Source organism: Tripterygium wilfordii, chromosome 18 (genome assembly GCF_013401445.1).
Source record: "Tripterygium wilfordii isolate XIE 37 chromosome 18, ASM1340144v1, whole genome shotgun sequence".
Lineage (NCBI taxonomy): Eukaryota > Viridiplantae > Streptophyta > Magnoliopsida > Celastrales > Celastraceae > Tripterygium > Tripterygium wilfordii.
The window spans coordinates 6,539,038-6,559,991 of NC_052249.1; the positions used below are offsets into that span (position 1 = coordinate 6,539,038).

Here is a 20,954-nt window from a genome sequence, read left to right on the forward strand (position 1 = left end):
GACCAAGTTATGTTTGAAATTGCACAAAAACGTGAAAAGCCGTATATGGAGAGAGTTGAGCAATTCCAAAGCGTCAATGTGGACCGTCGTACTCTATTTATTCTTAGAAGTCGAACTAGCTAGTTTTGCCTTCGTGCAACATTTCGTAAGGTAAAGATGCGAATAGACCAAGTTATGTTTGAAATTGCACAAAAACTGAAAAGCTCGTATATGGAGAGAGTTGAGCAATTCCAAAGTATCAATGTGGACCGTTGTACTCTATTTAGTATTCTTAGAAGTCGAACTTGCTAGTTTAGCCTTCGTGCAACATTTCGTAAGGTAAAGATGCGAATAGACCAAGTTATCTTTGAAATTGCAAAAACGTGAAAAGCTCATATATGGTGAGAGTTGAGCAATTCCAAAGCATCAATGTGGACCGTTGTACTCTATTTAGTATTCTTGAAGTCTAACTAGCTAGTTTAGCCTTCGTGCAACGTTTCGTAAGGTAAAATGCGAATAGACCAAGTTATGTTTGAAATTTCACAAAAACGTGAAAAGCTCGTATATGGAGAGAGTTGAGCAATTCCAAAGCATCAATGTGGACCATTCTACTCTATTTAGTATTCTTAGAAGTCTAACTTGCAAGTTTAGCCTTCGTGCAATGTTTTCGTAAGGCAAAGATGCGAATAGACTAAGTTATGTTCGAAATTTCCACTAAAACGTGACATGCTTATGTATGAAGAGAGTTGCGCAATTCCAAAGCCTCAATGTGGACTGTGTACTCAATTTAGTGTTCTTAGAAATCTAAACCTGCTCATTTAGCCTTCGTGCAATGTGTCGTAAGTTAAAGATGCGTATAGACGAAATTATGTTTGAAATTGCCCAAAAACTTAAGAAGCTCATATATGGAGAGAGTTGAGCAATTCCAAAGCATCAATGTGGACCGTTGTACTCTATTTAGTATTCTTAGAAGTCTAATTGGCTAGTTTAGCCTTCGTGCAACATTTCGTAAGGTAAAGGTGCGAATAGACCAAGTTATGTTTGAAATTGGACAAAAACGTTGAAAAGCTTCGTATATGGAGAGGAGTTGAGCAATTCCAAAGCATCAATGTGGACCTTTGTACTCTATTGAGTATTCTTAGAAGTCTAACTGGCTAGTTTAGCCTTCGTGCAACGTTTCGTAAGGTAAAGATGCGAATAGACCATGTCATGTATGAAATTGCACTAAAACGTGAAATGCTTATCTATGAAGAGATTTGAGCAATTCCAAAGCATCAATGTGGACCGTTGTACTCTTTTTAGTGTTCTTAGAAGTCTTAGCTGCTCATTTAGCCTTCGTGCAACGTTTCATAAGGTAAAGATGCGAATAGACCAAGTTATGTTTGAAATTGCACAAAAACGTGAAAAGCGCGTATATGGAGAGAGTTGGGCAATTCCAAAGCATCAATGTGGACCGTTGTACTCTATTTAGTATTCTTGGAAGTCTAACTTGCTACTTTAGCCTTCGTGCAACGTTTCGTAAGGTAAAGATGCGAATAGACTAAGTTATGTTTGAAATTGCACTAAAACGTGACATGCTTATCTATGGAGAGAGTTGAGCAATTCCAAAGCATCAATGTGGACCGTTGTACTCTTTTTAGTGTTCTTAGAAGTCTTAGCTGCTCATTTAGCCTTCGTGCAACGTTTCGTAAGGTAAAGATGCGAATAGACCAAGTTATGTTTGAAATTGCACAAAAACGTGAAAAGCTCGTATATGGAGAGAGTTGAGCAATTCCAAAGCGTCAATGTGGACCGTCGTACTCTATTTAGTATTCTTAGAAGTCTAACTAGCTAGTTTAGCCTTCGTGCAACGTTTCGTAAGGTAAAGATGCGAATAGACCAGGTTATGTTTGAAATTGCCCAAAAACTTGAAAAGCTCATATATGGAGAGAGTTGAGCAATTCCAAAGCATCAATGCGGACCCTTGTACTCTATTTAGTATTCTTAGAAGTCTAACGTACTAGTTTAGCCTTCGTGCAACGTTTCGTAAGGTAAAGAGGCGAATAGACCAAGTTATGTTTGAAATTGCACAAAAACGTGTAGGGCTCGTATATGGAGAGAGTTGTGCAATTCCAAAGCATCAATGTGGACCGTTGTACTCTATTTAGTATTCTTAGAAGTCTAGCTAGCTAGTTTAGCCTTCGTGCAACGTTTCGTAAGGTAAAGATGCGAATAGACCAAGTTATGTTTGAAATTGCACAAAAACGTGAAGAGCTCGTCTATGGAGAGAGTTGAGCAATTCCAAAGCATCAATGTGGACCGTTGTACTCTTTTTAGTGTTCTTAGAAGTCTTAGCTGCTCATTTAGCCTTCGTGCAACGTTTCGTAAGGTAAAGATGCGAATAGACCAAGTTATGTTTGAAATTGCACAAAAACGTGAAAAGCTCGTATATGGAGAGAGTTGAGCAATTCCAAAGCGTCAATGTGGACCGTCGTACTCTATTTAGTATTCTTAGAAGTCGAACTAGCTAGTTTTGCCTTCGTGCAACATTTCGTAAGGTAAAGATGCGAATAGACCAAGTTATGTTTGAAATTGCACAAAAACTTGAAAAGCGCGTATATGGAGAGAGTTGAGCAATTCCAAAGTATCAATGTGGACCGTTGTACTCTATTTAGTATTCTTAGAAGTCGAACTTGCTAGTTTAGCCTTCGTGCAACATTTCGTAAGGTAAAGATGCGAATAGACCAAGTTATCTTTGAAATTTCGCAAAAACGTGAAAAGCTCATATATGGTGAGAGTTGAGCAATTCCAAAGCATCACTGTGGACCCTTGTACTCTATTTAGTATTCTTAGAAGTCTAACTAGCTAGTTTAGCCTTCGTGCAACGTTTCGTAAGGTAAAAATGCGAATAGACCAAGTTATGTTTGAAATTACACAAAAACGTGAAAAGCTCGTATATGGAGAGAGTTGAGCAATTCCAAAGCATCAATGTGGACCATTCTACTCTATTTAGTATTCTTAGAAGTCTAACTTGCAAGTTTAGCCTTCGTGCAATGTTTCGTAAGGCAAAGATGCGAATAGACTAAGTTATGTTCGAAATTCCACTAAAACGTGACATGCTTATGTATGAAGAGAGTTGAGCAATTCCAAAGCCTCAATGTGGACTGTTGTACTCAATTTAGTGTTCTTAGAAATCTAACCTGCTCATTTAGCCTTCGTGCAATGTGTCGTAAGTTAAAGATGCGTATAGATGAAATTATGTTTGAAATTGCCCAAAAACTTAAGAAGCTCATATATGGAGAGAGTTGAGCAATTCCAAAGCATCAATGTGGACCGTTGTACTCTATTTAGTATTCTTAGAAGTCTAATTGGCTAGTTTAGCCTTCGTGCAACGTTTCGTAAGGTAAAGGTGCGAATAGACCAAGTTATGTTTGAAATTGGACAAAAACGTGAAAAGCTCGTATATGGAGAGAGTTGAGCAATTCCAAAGCATCAATGTGGACCTTTGTACTCTATTGAGTATTCTTAGAAGTCTAACTGGCTAGTTTAGCCTTCGTGCAACGTTTCGTAAGGTAAAGATGCGTATAGACCATGTTATGTATGAAATTGCACTAAAACGTGACATGCTTATCTATGAAGAGATTTGAGCAATTCCAAAGCATCAATGTGGACCGTTGTACTCTTTTTACTGTTCTTAGAAGTCTTAGCTGCTCATTTAGCCTTCGTGCAACGTTTCATAAGGTAAAGATGCGAATAGACCAAGTTATGTTTGAAATTGCACAAAAACGTGAAAAGCGCGTATATGGAGAGAGTTGGGCAATTCCAAAGCATCAATGTGGACCGTTGTACTCTATTTAGTATTCTTGGAAGTCTAACTTGCTAGTTTAGCCTTCGTGCAACGTTTCGTAAGGTAAAGATGCGAATAGACTAAGTTATGTTCGAAATTGCACTATAACGTGAAAAGCTCGTATATGGAGAGAGTTGAGCAATTCCAAAGCGTCAATGTGGACCGTCGTACTCTATTTAGTATTCTTAGAAGTCGAACTTGCTAGTTTAGCCTTCGTGCAACGTTTCGTAAGGTAAAGATGCGAATAGACTAAGTTATGTTCGAAATTGCACTATAACGTGAAAAGCTCGTATATGGAGAGAGTTGAGCAATTCCAAAGCATCAATGTGGACCTTTGTACTCTATTGAGTATTCTTAGAAGTCTAACTGGCTAGTTTAGCCTTCGTGCAACGTTTCGTAGGGTAAAGATGCGAATAGACCATGTTATGTATGAAATTGCACTAAAACGTGACATGCTTATCTATGAAGAGATTTGAGCAATTCCAAAGCATCAATGTGGACCGTTGTACTCTTTTTAGTGTTCTTAGAAGTCTTAGCTGCTCATTTAGCCTTCGTGCAACGTTTCATAAGGTAAAGATGCGAATAGACCAAGTTATGTTTGAAATTGCACAAAAACGTGAAAAGCGCGTATATGGAGAGAGTTGGGCAATTCCAAAGCATCAATGTGGACCGTTGTACTCTATTTAGTATTCTTAGAAGTCTAACTGGCTAGTTTAGCCTTCGTGCAACGTTTCGTAAGGTAAAGATGCGAATAGACCATGTTATGTATGAAATTGCACTAAAACGTGACATGCTTATCTATGGAGAGAGTTGAGCAATTCCAAAGCATCAATGTGGACCGTTGTACTCTTTTTAGTGTTCTTAGAAGTCTTAGCTGCTCATTTAGCCTTCGTGCAACGTTTCGTAAGGTAAAGATGCGAATAGACCAAGTTATGTTTGAAATTGCACAAAAACGTGAAAAGCGTGCATATGGAGAGAGTTGAGCAATTCCAAAGCGTCAATGTGGACCGCTGTACTCTATTTAGTATTCTTAGAAGTCTAACTAGCTTGTTTAACCTTCGTGCCACGTTTCGTAAGGTAAAGATGCGAATAGACCAAGTTATGTTTAAAATTGCACAAAAACGTGAAAAGCGCGTATATAGAGAGAGTTGAGCAATTCCAAAGCATTAATGTGGACCGTTGTACTCTATTTAGTATTCTTAGAAGTCTAACTTGCTAGTTTAGCCTTCGTGCAACGTTTCGTAAGGTAAAGATGCGAATAGACCAAGTTATCTTTGAAATTTCACAAAAACGTGAAAAGCTCATATAAGGTGAGAGTTGAGCAATTCCAAAGCATCAATGTGGACCGTTGTACTCTATTTAGTATTCTTAGAAGTCTAATTGGCTAGTTTAGCCTTCGTGCAACGTTTCGTAAGGTAAAGATGCGAATAGACCAAGTTATCTTTGAAATTACATACAAACGTGAAAAGCTCGTATATGGAGAGAGTTGAGCAATTCCAAAGCATCAATGCGGACCATTGTACTCTATTTAGTATTCTTAGAAGTCTAACTAGCTTGTTTAACCTTCGTGCCACGTTTCGTAAGGTAAAGATGCGAATAGACCAAGTTATGTTTAAAATTGCACAAAAACGTGAAAAGCTCGTATATGGAGAGAGTTGAGCAATTCCAAAGCATTAATGTGGACCGTTGTACTCTATTTAGTATTCTTAGAAGTCTAACTTGCTAGTTTAGCCTTCGTGCAACGTTTCGTAAGGTAAAGATGCGAATAGACCAATTTATCTTTGAAATTTCACAAAAACGTGAAAAGCTCATATAAGGTGAGAGTTGAGCAATTCCAAAGCATCAATGTGGACCGTTGTACTCTATTTAGTATTCTTAGAAGTCTAACTAGCTTGTTTAGCCTTCGTGCAACGTTTCGTAAGATAAAGATGCGAATAGACCAAGTTATGTTTGAAATTGCACAAAAATGTGAAAAGCTCGCATATGGAGAGAGTTGAGCAATTCCAAAGTGTCAATGTGGACCGTTGTACTCTATTTAGTATTCTTAGAAGTCTAACTAGCTTGTTTAGCCTTCGTGCCACGTTTCGTAAGGTAAAGATGCGAATAGACCAAGTTATGTGTAAAATTGCACAAAAACGTGAAAAGCTCGCATATGGAGAGAGTTGAGCAATTCCAAAGCGTCAATGTGGACCGTTGTACTCTATTTAGTATTCTTAGAAGTCTAACTAGCTTGTTTAGCCTTCGTGCAACGTTTCGTAAGATAAAGATGCGAATAGACCAAGTTATGTTTGAAATTGCACAAAAATGTGAAAAGCTCGCATATGGAGAGAGTTGAGCAATTCCAAAGTGTCAATGTGGACCGTTGTACTCTATTTAGTATTCTTAGAAGTCTAACTAGCTTGTTTAGCCTTCGTGCCACGTTTCGTAAGGTAAAGATGCGAACAGACCAAGTTATGTGTAAAATTGCACAAAAACGTGAAAAGCGCGTATATGGAGAGAGTTGAGCAGTTCCAAAGCATTAATGTGGACCGTTGTACTCTATTTAGTATTCTTAGAAGTCGAACTTGCTAGTTTAGGCTTCGTGCAACGTTTCGTAAGGTAAAGATGCGAATAGACCAAGTTATCTTTGAAATTTCGCAAAAACGTGAAAAGCTCATATATGGTGAGAGTTGAGCAATTCCAAAGCATCAATGTGGACCCTTGTACTCTATTTAGTATTCTTAGAAGTCTAACTAGCTAGTTTAGCCTTCGTGCAACGTTTCGTAAGGTAAAAATGCGAATAGACCAAGTTATGTTTGAAATTACACAAAAACGTGAAAAGCTCGTATATGGAGAGAGTTGAGCAATTCCAAAGCATCAATGTGGACCGTTCTACTCTATTTAGTATTCTTAGAAGTCTAACTTGCAAGTTTAGCCTTCGTGCAATGTTTCGTAAGGTAAAGATGCCAATAGACTAAGTTATGTTCGAAATTGCACTAAAACGTGACATGCTTATGTACGGAGAGAGTTGAGCAATTCCAAAGCCTCAATGTGGACCGTTGTACTCAATTTAGTGTTCTTAGAAATCTAACCTGCTCATTTAGCCCTCGTGCAATATTTCGTAAGGTAAAAATGCGAATAGACCAAGTTATCTTTGAAATTTCACAAAAACGTGAACAGCTCATATAAGGTGACAGTTGAGCAATTCCAAAGCATCAATGTGAACCGTTGTACTCTTTTTAGTGTTCTTAGAAGTCTTAGCTGCTCATTTAGCCTTCGTGCAACGTTTCGTAAGGTAAAGATGCGAATAGACCAAGTTATGTTTGAAATTGCACAAAAACGTGAAAAGCTCGTATATGGAGATAGTTTAGCAATTCCAAAGCATCAATGTGGACCGTTGTACTCTATTGAGTATTCTTGGAAGTCTAACTGGCTAGTTTAGCCTTCGTGCAACGTTTCGTAAGGTAATGATGCGAATAGACCAAGTTATGTTTGAAATTGCACTAAAACGTGACATGCTTATCTATGAAGAGAGTTGAGCAATTCCAAAGCATCAATGTGAACCGTTGTACTCTTTTTAGTGTTCTTAGAAGTCTTAGCTGCTCATTTAGCCTTCGTGCAACGTTTCGTAAGGTAAAGATGCGAATAGACCAAGTTATGTTTGAAATTGCACAAAAACGTGAAAAGCTCGTATATGGAGATAGTTGAGCAATTCCAAAGCATCAATGTGGACCGTTGTACTCTATTGAGTATTCTTGGAAGTCTAACTGGCTAGTTTAGCCTTCGTGCAACGTTTCGTAAGGTAATGATGCGAATAGACCAAGTTATGTTTGAAATTGCACTAAAACGTGACATGCTTATCTATGAAGAGAGTTGAGCAATTCCAAAGCATCAATGTGAACCGTTGTACTCTTTTTAGTGTTCTTAGAAGTCTTAGCTGCTCATTTAGCCTTCGTGCAACGTTTCGTAAGGTAAAGATGCGAATAGACCAAGTTGTGTTTGAAATTGCACAAAAACGTGAAAAGCTCGCATATGGAGAGAGTTGAGCAATTCCAAAGCGTCAATGTGGACCGTTGTACTCTATTTAGTATTCTTAGAAGTCTAACTAGCTTGTTTAACCTTCGTGCCACGTTTCGTAAGGTAAAGATGCGAATAGACCAAGTTATGTTTAAAATTGCACAAAAACGTGAAAAGCGCGTATATGGAGAGAGTTGAGCAATTCCAAAGCATTAATGTGGACCGTTGTACTCTATTTAGTATTCTTAGAAGTCTAACTTGCTAGTTTAGCCTTCGTGCAACGTTTCGTAAGGTAAAGATGCGAATAGACCAAGTTATCTTTGAAATTTCACAAAAACGTGAAAAGCTCATATAAGGTGAGAGTTGAGCAATTCCAAAGCATCAATGTGGACCGTTGTACTCTATTTAGTATTCTTAGAAGTCTAATTGGCTAGTTTAGCCTTCGTGCAACGTTTCGTAAGGTAAAGATGCGAATAGACCAAGTTATGTTTGAAATTACATACAAACGTGAAAAGCTCGTATATGGAGAGAGTTGAGCAATTCCAAAGCATCAATGCGGACCATTGTACTCTATTTAGTATTCTTAGAAGTCGAACGTACTAGTTTAGCCTTCGTGCAACGTTTCGTAAGGTAAAGATGCGAATAGACCAAGTTATGTTTGAAATTGCACTAAAACGTGACATGCTTATCTATGGAGAGAGTTGAGCAATTCCAAAGCATCAATGTGGACCGTTGTACTTTTTTTAGTGTTCTTAGAAATCTAACTTGCTAGTTTAGCCTTCGTGCAATGTTTCGTAAGGTATAGATGCGAATAGACTAAGTTATGTTCGAAATTGCACTATAACGTGACATGCTTATGTATGGAGAGAGTTGAGCAATTCCAAAGCCTCAATGTGGATCGTTGTACTCAATTTAGTGTTCTTAAAAATCTAACCTGCTCATTTAGCCTTCGTGCAATGTTTCGTAAGGTAAAGATGCGTATAGACGAAATTATGTTTGAAATTGCCCAAAAACTTGAAAAGCTCATATATGGAGAGAGTTGAGCAATTCCAAAGCATCAATGTGGACCGTTGTACTCTATTTAGTATTCTTACAAGTCTAACTGGCTAGTTTAGCCTTCGTGCAACGTTTCGTAAGGTAAAGATGCGAATAGACCAAGTTATGTTTGAAATTGCACAAAAACGTGAAAAGCTCGTATATGGAGATAGTTTAGCAATTCCAAAGCATCAATGTGGACCGTTGTACTCTATTGAGTATTCTTGGAAGTCTAACTGGCTAGTTTAGCCTTCGTGCAACGTTTCGTAAGGTAATGATGCGAATAGACCAAGTTATGTTTGAAATTGCACTAAAACGTGACATGCTTATCTATGAAGAGAGTTGAGCAATTCCAAAGCATCAATGTGAACCGTTGTACTCTTTTTAGTGTTCTTAGAAGTCTTAGCTGCTCATTTAGCCTTCGTGCAACGTTTCGTAAGGTAAAGATGCGAATAGACCAAGTTATGTTTGAAATTGCACAAAAACGTGAAAAGCTCGTATATGGAGATAGTTTAGCAATTCCAAAGCATCAATGTGGACCGTTGTACTCTATTGAGTATTCTTGGAAGTCTAACTGGCTAGTTTAGCCTTCGTGCAACGTTTCGTAAGGTAATGATGCGAATAGACCAAGTTATGTTTGAAATTGCACTAAAACGTGACATGCTTATCCATGAAGAGAGTTGAGCAATTCCAAAGCATCAATGTGAACCGTTGTACTCTTTTTAGTGTTCTTAGAAGTCTTAGCTGCTCATTTAGCCTTCGTGCAACGTTTCGTAAGGTAAAGATGCGAATAGACCAAGTTATGTTTGAAATTGCACAAAAACGTGAAAAGCTCGTATATGGAGATAGTTGAGCAATTCCAAAGCATCAATGTGGACCGTTGTACTCTATTGAGTATTCTTGGAAGTCTAACTGGCTAGTTTAGCCTTCGTGCAACGTTTCGTAAGGTAATGATGCGAATAGACCAAGTTATGTTTGAAATTGCACTAAAACGTGACATGTTTATCTATGAAGAGAGTTGAGCAATTCCAAAGCATCAATGTGAACCGTTGTACTCTTTTTAGTGTTCTTAGAAGTCTTAGCTGCTCATTTAGCCTTCGTGCAACGTTTCGTATGGTAAAGATGCGAATAGACCAAGTTGTGTTTGAAATTGCACAAAAACGTGAAAAGCTCGCATATGGAGAGAGTTGAGCAATTCCAAAGCGTCAATGTGGACCGTTGTACTCTATTTAGTATTCTTAGAAGTCTAACTAGCTTGTTTAACCTTCGTGCCACGTTTCGTAAGGTAAAGATGCGAATAGACCAAGTTATGTTTAAAATTGCACAAAAACGTGAAAAGCGCGTATATGGAGAGAGTTGAGCAATTCCAAAGCATTAATGTGGACCGTTGTACTCTATTTAGTATTCTTAGAAGTCGAACTTGCTAGTTTAGCCTTCGTGCAACGTTTCGTAAGGTAAAGATGCGAATAGACCAAGTTATCTTTGAAATTTCGCAAAAACGTGAAAAGCTCATATATGGTGAGAGTTGAGCAATTCCAAAGCATCAAAGTGGACCCTTGTACTCTATTTAGTATTCTTAGAAGTCTAACTAGCTAGTTTAGCCTTCGTGTAACGTTTCGTAAGGTAAAAATGCGAATAGACCAAGTTATGTTTGAAATTACACAAAAACGTGAAAAGCTCGTATATGGAGAGAGTTGAGCAATTCCAAAGCATCAATGTGGACCGTTCTACTCTATTTAGTATTCTTAGAAGTCTAACTTGCAAGTTTAGCCTTCGTGCAATGTTTCGTAAGGTAAAGATGCGAATAGACTAAGTTATGTTCAAAATTGCACTAAAACGTGACATTCTTATGTATGGAGAGAGTTGAGCAATTCCAAAGCCTCAATGTGGACCGTTGTGCTCAATTTAGTGTTCTTAGAAATCTAACCTGCTCATTTAGCCCTCGTGCAATATTTCGTAAGGTAAAGATGCGAATAGACCAAGTTATCTTTGAAATTTCACAAAAACGTGAAAAGCTCATATAAGGTGACAGTTGAGCAATTCCAAAGCATCAATGTGAACCGTTGTACTCTTTTTAGTGTTCTTAGAAGTCTTAGCTGCTCATTTAGCCTTCGTGCAACGTTTCGTAAGGTAAAGATGCGAATAGACCAAGTTATGTTTGAAATTGCACAAAAACGTGAAAAGCTCGTATATGGAGATAGTTGAGCAATTCCAAAGCATCAATGTGGACCGTTGTACTCTATTGAGTATTCTTGGAAGTCTAACTGGCTAGCTTAGCCTTCTTGCAACGTTTCGTAAGGTAATGATGCGAATAGACCAAGTTATGTTTGAAATTGCACAAAAACGTGAAAAGCGTGCATATGGAGAGAGTTGAGCAATTCCAAAGCGTCAATGTGGACCGTTGTACTCTATTTAGTATTCTTAGAAGTCTAACTAGCTTGTTTAACCTTCGTGCCACGTTTCGTAAGGTAAAGATGCGAATAGACCAAGTTATGTTTAAAATTACACAAAAACGAGAAAAGCGCGTATATGGAGAGAGTTGAGCAATTCCAAAGCATTAATGTGGACCGTTGTACTCTATTTGGTATTCTTAGAAGTCTAACTTGCTAGTTTAGCCTTCGTGCAACGTTTCGTAAGGTAAAGATGCGAATAGACCAAGTTATCTTTGAAATTTCACAAAAACGTGAAAAGCTCATATAAGGTGAGAGTTGAGCAATTCCAAAGCATCAATGTGGACCGTTGTACTCTATTTAGTATTCTTAGAAGTCTAATTGGCTAATTTAGCCATCGTGCAACGTTTCGTAAGGTAAAGATGCGAATAGACCAAGTTATGTTTGAAATTACATACAAACGTGAAAAGCTCGTATATGGAGAGAGTTGAGCAATTCCAAAGCATCAATGCGGACCATTGTACTCTATTTAGTATTCTTAGAAGTCTAACTAGCTTGTTTAACCTTCGTGCCACGTTTCGTAAGGTAAAGATGCGAATAGACCAAGTTATGTTTAAAATTGCACAAAAACGTGAAAAGCGCGTATATGGAGAGAGTTGAGCAATTCCAAAGCATTAATGTGGACCGTTGTACTCTATTTAGTATTCTTAGAAGTCTAACTTGCTAGTTTAGCCTTCGTGCAACGTTTCGTAAGGTAAAGATGCGAATAGACCAAGTTATCTTTGAAATTTCACAAAAACGTGAAAAGCTCATATAAGGTGAGAGTTGAGCAATTCCAAAGCATCAATGTGAACCGTTGTACTCTTTTTATTGTTCTTAGAAGTCTTAGCTGCTCATTTAGCCTTCGTGCAACGTTTCGTAAGGTAAAGATGCGAATAGACCAAGTTATGTTTGAAATTGCACAAAAACGTGAAAAGCTCGCATATGGAGAGAGTTGAGCAATTCCAAAGCGTCAATGTGGACCGTTGTACTCTATTTAGTATTCTTAGAAGTCTAACTAGCTTGTTTAGCCTTCGTGCAACGTTTCGTAAGATAAAGATGCGAATAGACCAAGTTATGTTTGAAATTGCACAAAAATGTGAAAAGCTCGCATATGGAGAGAGTTGAGCAATTCCAAAGCATCAATGTGGACCGTTGTACTCTATTTAGTATTCTTAGAAGTCTAACTAGCTTGTTTAGCCTTCGTGCCACGTTTCGTAAGGTAAAGATGCAAATAGACCAAGTTATGTGTAAAATTGCACAAAAACGTGAAAAGCGCGTATATGGAGAGAGTTGAGCTATTCCAAAGCATTAATGTGGACCGTTGTACTCTATTTAGTATTCTTAGAAGTCGAACTTGCTAGTTTAGCCTTCGTGCAACGTTTCGTAAGGTAATGATGCGAATAGACCAAGTTATCTTTGAAATTTCGCAAAAACGTGAAAAGCTCATATATGGTGAGAGTTGAGCAATTCCAAAGCATCAATGTGGACCCTTGTACTCTATTTAGTATTCTTAGAAGTCTAACTAGCTAGTTTAGCCTTCGTGCAACGTTTCGTAAGGTAAAAATGCGAATAGACCAAGTTATGTTTGAAATTACACAAAAACGTGAAAAGCTCGTATATGGAGAGAGTTGAGCAATTCCAAAGCATCAATGTGGACCGTTCTACTCTATTTAGTATTCTTAGAAGTCTAACTTGCAAGTTTAGCCTTCGTGCAATGTTTCGTAAGGTAAAGATGCGAATAGACTAAGTTATGTTCGAAATTGCACTAAAACGTGACATGCTTATGTATGGAGAGAGTTGAGCAATTCCAAAGCCTCAATGTGGACCGTTGTACTCAATTTAGTGTTCTTAGAAATCTAACCTGCTCATTTAGCCCTCGTGCAATATTTCGTAAGGTAAAGATGCGAATAGACCAAGTTATCTTTGAAATTTCACAAAAACGTGAAAAGCTCATATAAGGTGACAGTTGAGCAATTCCAAAGCATCAAGGTGAACCGTTGTACTCTTTTTAGTGTTCTTAGAAGTCTTAGCTGCTCATTTAGCCTTCGTGCAACGTTTCGTAAGGTAAAGATGCGAATAGACCAAGTTATGTTTGAAATTGCACAAAAACGTGAAAAGCTCGTATATGGAGATAGTTGAGCAATTCCAAAGCATCAATGTGGACCGTTGTACTCTATTGAGTATTCTTGGAAGTCTAACTGGCTAGTTTAGCCTTCGTGCAACGTTTCGTAAGGTAATGATGCGAATAGACCAAGTTATGTTTGAAATTGCACTAAAACGTGACATGCTTATCTATGAAGAGAGTTGAGCAATTCCAAAGCATCAATGTGAACCGTTGTACTCTTTTTAGTGTTCTTAGAAGTCTTAGCTGCTCATTTAGCCTTCGTGCAACGTTTCGTAAGGTAAAGATGCGAATAGACCAATTTATGTTTGAAATTGCACAAACACGTGAAAAGCTCGCATATGGAGAGAGTTGAGCAATTTCAAAGCGTCAATGTGGACCGTTGTACTCTATTTAGTATTCTTAGATGTCTAACTAGCTTGTTTAACCTTCGTGCCATGTTTCGTAAGGTAAAGATGCGAATAGATCAAGTTATGTTTAAAATTGCACAAAAACGTGAAAAGCGCGTATATGGAGAGAGTTGAGCAATTCCAAAGCATTAATGTGGACCGTTGTACTCTATTTAGTATTCTTAGAAGTCTAACTTGCTAGTTTAGCCTTCGTGCAACGTTTCGTAAGGTAAAGATGCGAATAGACCAAGTTATCTTTGAAATTTCACAAAAACGTGAAAAGCTCATATAAGGTGAGAGTTGAGCAATTCCAAAGCATCAATGTGGACCGTTGTACTCTATTTAGTATTCTTAGAAGTCTAATTGGCTAGTTTAGCCTTCGTGCAACGTTTCGTAAGGTAAAGATGCGAATAGACCAAGTTATGTTTGAAATTACATACAAATGTGAAAAGCTCGTATATGGAGAGAGTTGAGCAATTCCAAAGCATCAATGCGGACCATTGTACTCTATTTAGTATTCTTAGAAGTCGAACGTACTAGTTTAGCCTTCGTGCAACGTTTCGTAAGGTAAAGATGCGAATAGACCAAGTTATGTTTGAAATTGCACTAAAACGTGACATGCTTATCTATGGAGAGAGTTGAGCAATTCCAAAGCATCAATGTGGACCGTTGTACTTTTTTTAGTGTTCTTAGAAGTCTAACTTGCTAGTTTAGCCTTCGTGCAATGTTTCGTAAGGTAAAGATGCGAATAGACTAAGTTATGTTTGAAATTGCCCAAAAACTTGAAAAGCTCATATATGGAGAGAGTTGAGCAATTCCAAAGCATCAATGTGGACCGTTGTACTCTATTTAGTATTCTTACAAGTCTAACTGGCTAGTTTAGCCTTCGTGCAACGTTTCGTAAGGTAAAGATGCGAATAGACCAAGTTATGTTTGAAATTGCACAAAAACGTGAAAAGCTCGTATATGGAGATAGTTTAGCAATTCCAAAGCATCAATGTGGACCGTTGTACTCTATTGAGTATTCTTGGAAGTGTAACTGGCTAGTTTAGCCTTCGTGCAACGTTTCGTAAGGTAATGATGCGAATAGACCAAGTTATGTTTGAAATTGCACTAAAACGTGACATGCTTATTGATCGTACTATATTTTATATATTTTTAAACCTCACTTTACACTTGTTTTTTTTGTCTCTTTTAATTGAACTAAGCATGGATTCTACATAACTTCTCATTATTTTGATTTTCAGAATATTTATGAGGAAAGTGATGAAAAATGCTTGCCTTGAGATAATCCAATACACATGAGGAATGAAGGATACTTGCAGATCAAGAAAGAAAGAAGAAAGGAAATAAATAAAAGAACAAAATGGGTTACTAGTGCTACTCGTGAGACATTGCCAAGGAAAGGACAAAGAAAGTTCAATAAAAGTCAATCTTGGGGTTTTGAAAGAAGTAGAGCCACCTCTTTTGACAATGAGAAAGCAAGGTACGTAGAGATCAAGGAAGGAAAGAAATAAATAAATAAAAGAAGGAAATCAAGACAAATAAGCAAAGGAGAATGAAAGTCAAAAAGTTGCATGGAAAGTTAGAGCTACACGCATGAAGGCGTTGGTCATTAAAAGAGCAAAAGCAACCACGAGATTTGCACGGCAAGTAAAGGAAATCGAATCAAATTAAGTGAAGGAAACCAAGTTTGACAAGATGATTAATTGAAGGAAGCTTTTGTCACTATAAAAGGGAGTCCTCTAGCACAATAGAAGGAGAATTTGGAGAGCCACATTCTCTAGCTTTTGCTCTTGTTCTTCTCTCTAGTTTTCTCTTTGTTCTTGTTCTTGATTCATGATGTTCTCATATTTAGTTTTCTTGTGTTCTTATAACATGAGTAACTAAACCTCTTTGCTAGGGTTGATGTAGCCTAGTATGATTATTGCAAGTACTTCAATTAATTGAATGCATAATTTTGGTTCATGATTCTTGTCTTTAATTTCTAGGCTTATAATCTATTGTTTGTTGGGTTGATTGGCCACCAATTAAATGTTCAATTAGATTCATCTAGCTAGGACTAAGGAACGAACCGAATTCACGTGTCTTAGTGGAACTGAAATTAGGGAAATCAATTGTCGACTACCATGAACAAGGTTTAGGGGATTGATTGGTTGTTATAGTTCTTTAGATCGTAATGAGTTGTTAGCATTGGGTTAAAAACTGCGAACCGAACAGGATTAATCCATTGTTAATAATATTTGTTGGCACCGCGAACGAACGAACCAACATATTTAAGAAAGAATCAACCCTTGAATCGGAACCATAATTGTGTGTTTGTTAATTGGATGCTTGTGATAGGATTACTAGGTGAAATCATTGCCCTAGTGTTCTTCTCTTATTGGATACAAAATCTGAATTTTATTTCTTTGTTTTTATTTTATTTTATTTACATCAATCATTCTTCCTTTTTCCCCAAATCTCAATCATTCATCAAGTTAGGTACATTAATTAGATTAACTAGTCTCTGTAGGATCGACCTCGTACTTGCATACACTGTACTATTCGTAGACTCTTGTGCACTTGCGAGAATTATTACATCAAGTTTTTGGCGCCGTTGCCGGGGATTAGTTTAATGTAATTGTGTACTTAATTTTTGTTTTATTTTGATTTTTTCAGGTTTATGCAAGGTAGACGCTCTTTGAAAGGAGAGTTACAACCTTACATAGACGACATTGAAAGTTTGTTGAGGAACAAGAATCAAGGCAAAAGTAACGAAGAATCCTCAACCGAAGACAAGAAGATGGCGGTGGTTGTGCAAGCCGAAACGATGGGTGATCTTGACATCCCCACTATTCCAGAGTCCCCATCTTGCATCGTACTTCCGACGGCAGCTAGGAACTACGAGCTTAAGACCATACACTTCAACATGATGCCTTCTTTTCATGGTCTAAGTTCGGAAGATCCACTTAGTCACATTCGTGAAATTTTTAATATGGTTTCTAGCATGTCTTTGTCTACAGGGGTTACTGAGGAGCACTTGAGGTTGAAAATCTTCCCTTACACTATGAAGGACAAAGCAAGGACATGGCTTAATGGTTTGAGGCCGGGTTCACTGGCAACATGGACTGAGGTACAAAATAAATTTTTGGAAAAATTTTTCTCAACTCAGAAAACTGATGCTCTTAGGGATAAGATCATGCAATTTGAACAACAACTTGATGAATCGTTTTCTGAGGCATGGGAGAGATTTAATAATTTGTTAACTCAATGCCCCCATCATGCTTTGCCTTTATTAGTATTGATGCGCATTTTTTATAAAGCACTAACAGTTCCTAGTAAGGCTGCAGTTAATAATTACGCAGGGGGATCTATCCGGAATAAGACTCCAGCAGAATGTCAAACTTTGTTTGATAATCTAGCAGTTGAGACCCAACATTCAGAGACGCGAGGTAAGCGAGCTGGTGTTTATGAACTTAACAATTTTGATATTTTTGCACCAAGATCGCAGGTTGACGCAATTGCTAGTAAGTTGGACATGCTTTTAGCAATGAATGGGCATACAATTCCACAAGAGCTCTGTGCCTTATGTCATGTTCCTGGCCATGCCACCGTCACATGCCCTCAAGGAGTGGACTTTCCGGAGTTTGTACAAGAACAAGCAAATATGATGAACTCTTATAACCGGAATCCAAGGTTTGACCCGTACTCCAACTCTTATAACCCAGGTTTTCGAGCACATCCTAATTTTTCATGGAAGAATACCCAAAACCAAGCCAATCCGCCAACCACCACATTGGAGGACATGGTACGGCAATTGGCTATTGGTCAACAGAAATTGGAGACTCAAGTTGGTCAGATCGCTGAGGCATTAAGCCAAAGGGAAGCTGGGAAATTCCCTAGTCAGACTGTTGTCAACCCAAAGAATAATGAACAAGCCAAGGCCATTCATCTCCGACGTGGTAAGATTATTAATAATGATGTTGATGACACTAATGACGTTGTGGATGTAGGTGAAAAAGAACAAGAAGAGGTTCAACAAGATGTTGAAAAATCTGAGCCTACTCCATCTGCCACTCATTCTAAGGAAGGCAGGACGAAGGCATTCAATCCTTACATGCCGCATATTCCATTCCCGGGTCGCCTTAAGCAAAACAGACAGGATAAGTATTTCAAAGAAATTTATGATGTGTTAAGTAAAGTTCAAATTAACTTGCCCTTGCTTGATGTGATAGAACAGATACCGGCATATGGGAAATTCTTGAAGAGTTTGAAGACTCACAAGCTAAAATTTGCACCTAATGAAGGAGTCAGGTTGAATAAAAATGTGAGTGCAATTCTTCAAAGGGACCTTCCACCCAAGCTATCCGATCCGGGTAGTTTTGATATACCAATCACCATTGGCAACAAGCGACATGGACATGCGATGTTAGATCTTGGAGCAAGCATCAACTTAATGCCATTCTCGGTTTACAAGGAACTTGGAATTCAAGAAATGAAGAAGACAACAGTTCGCCTCGAGCTTGCCGATCGTTCTGTGAGGCACCCTAAAGGTATTGTAGAAGATATTTTGGTTCAGGTAGATAAACTCATTCTTCCTGCAGATTTCATTATTTTGGATACGGAAGAGAGTGAGATGAATGGACATGATGCACCTATACTTCTTGGTCGGCCATTCATGGCGACAGCAGACACATGCATCCGAGTAAAGGACGGTACCTTGACAATGACAGTTTTGGGAGAAACTGTGGAACTTAAAGTGTTTGAAGCTCTCTCTTTTCCTTCTACTTCACTTGATACGTGTTTTTCTATTGATACAATAGATACATTGATTACATCTACATTTGTGCAGAATAAAATTATGGATCTTGAACAGGTTTTGATAGAATCACCTAGTGAAGCAGAAGCAATTGAAAGTGTTGGAGCGGTCTTAGAGAACACCAAACCATATCAAGCAAGGTACACGCCTCCAATTGAGCCATTGGTAATGAACAAGACAAAGTTCGAACCATCTATCATCTCTCCACCAAAGTTGGATTTGAAACCGTTGCCACAACATCTCAAGTATGCCTACATATGTAAAGATGATACTCTTCCGGTAATTATTGCTACGGATTTGACCAAGGAAGAGGAGGAGAGTCTCATTCAAGTGCTTAAACGTCATCAAACGGCTCTGGGATGGACTATTGCCGATATCAAAGGCCTTAGCCCCACCTTGTGCATGCATAGAATTTTGATGGAGGATGAGGTAAGACCATCACGAGAATCACAAAGAAGACTCAATCCAAACATGAAGGAAGTGGTGAGAGCAGAAGTTCTCAAATTGCTCGATGTGGGGGTGATCTATCCAATTTCGGATAGCAAGTGGGTAAGTCCGGTTCAAGTAGTGCCAAAGAAATCCGGTATCACGGTGGTGAAGAACAAGGATGATGAACTCATTCCTACAAGGATGACTACCGGATGGAGAGTTTGTATTGACTACAGGAAGTTGAATACCACCACTAGAAAGGATCACTTTCCTCTCCCTTTCATTGACCAAATGCTTGAGCGTTTATCGGGTCATTCTCACTATTGTTTTCTTGATGGATTTTCAGGTTATAATCAAATTCCGATTGCACCTGAAGATCAAGAAAAGACCACTTTCACATGCCCATTTGGTACATTTGCTTATAGAAGGATGCCCTTCGGATTGTGCAATGCCCCCGCGACTTTCCAACGTTGTATGATGGCAATTTTTTCCGACATGGTGGAGCGAATAATTGAGGTATTCATGGATGATTTCTCAGTTTTTGGATCTTCTTTTGATGCATGCCTTGAGAATTTAGCTCTAGTTTTGCAACGATGTCAAGAGACGAATTTAATTTTGAATTGGGAAAAATGTCATTTTATGGTTAGGAGGGGTATCGTACTAGGACATGTAGTGTCTCATGATGGGATTGAGGTAGACAAAGCAAAAATTGACTTGATAAAAAATTTACCTCCCCCTACTTCTGTTAAAGGTGTTAGAAGTTTTTTAGGACATGCGGGTTTTTATAGACGTTTCATCAAAGACTTTTCTAAGATCACAAGACCTCTTTGCAATTTATTGGCTAAAGATGCAGTTTTTACTTTTGACAAAGAGTGCTTGGAAGCTTTTAATGTGTTGAAACATGCATTAACCTCGTCTCCTATTATCTCTGCCCCTAATTGGTCATTACCGTTTGAACTTATGTGTGATGCGTCTGATTATGCTGTTGGTGCTGTTCTAGGCCAAAAGGATGGTAAGGCATCTCATGTTATTTATTATGCTAGTCGCACTCTGAATGACGCACAACTTAATTACTCCACCACAGAAAAAGAGTTGTTGGCGGTTGTATTTGCTTTGGAAAAATTTCGTGCTTATCTAGTTGGTTCCAAAGTAATTGTTTATACTGACCATGCGGCTTTAAAGTATTTACTGAATAAAAAAGATGCCAAGCCCAGGTTGATTCGGTGGATTCTCTTACTTCAAGAGTTTGATTTGGAAATCAAAGATAAAAAGGGTAGTGAGAATGTGGTGGCCGATCACCTTTCACGTATTGTGGAAGAAGGGTTTTGTCAAACGAATAAGGTGCCGATCAATGAGACTTTCCCGGATGAGCAACTCTTCATTGTCCACTCAAAGGAACCATGGTATGCTGATTTTGTTAATTATCTTGCTTGTGGTGTACTTCACGAGGGACTAACTTTTCAGGAAAAGAAGAGATTCTTGGCTTCGGTCAAGCACTATTATTGGGAGGATCCTTACTTATTCAAGCATGGACCCGACCAAATAATTCGCCGGTGCATTCCTAAAGGAGAACAAGAGAGCATTCTACGCCATGCACATGAGCTTGCTTGTGGTGGACACTTTGGAGCCAAGAAAACAGCTTTAAAAGTGCTCCAATCAGGTTTTTTCTGGCCTACTCTTTTTAAAGATGATTTTCACTTTTGTGCTAGATGTAATAATTGTCAAAGGTCGGGCAATATTGGTAGAAGGAATGAGATGCCTTTGAATAGCATTCTGGTGGTTGAGATGTTTGATGTGTGGGGTATTGATTTTATGGGTCCTTTCCCCCCTTCTTTTGGCTATAATTATATCCTTGTAGCGGTGGATTACGTCTCTAAATGGGTTGAAGCCCTAGCTACTAGGACCAATGACCATAGGGTTGTTCTTACATTCCTTAAGGATATGA

The 20,954-nt window shown here is 38.3% G+C and overlaps 1 non-coding gene across 1 annotated transcript; it reads right to left on the reverse strand.

Annotated features, from left to right (window-relative positions):
* Positions 1-16,940: 16,940 nt before the first annotated feature.
* Positions 16,941-17,048, reverse strand: LOC119984898. Its single transcript, XR_005464996.1, has one exon. It is a non-coding gene; the product is annotated as a small nucleolar RNA R71 (small nucleolar RNA).
* Between the last annotated feature and the right edge of the window lie 3,906 nt (positions 17,049-20,954).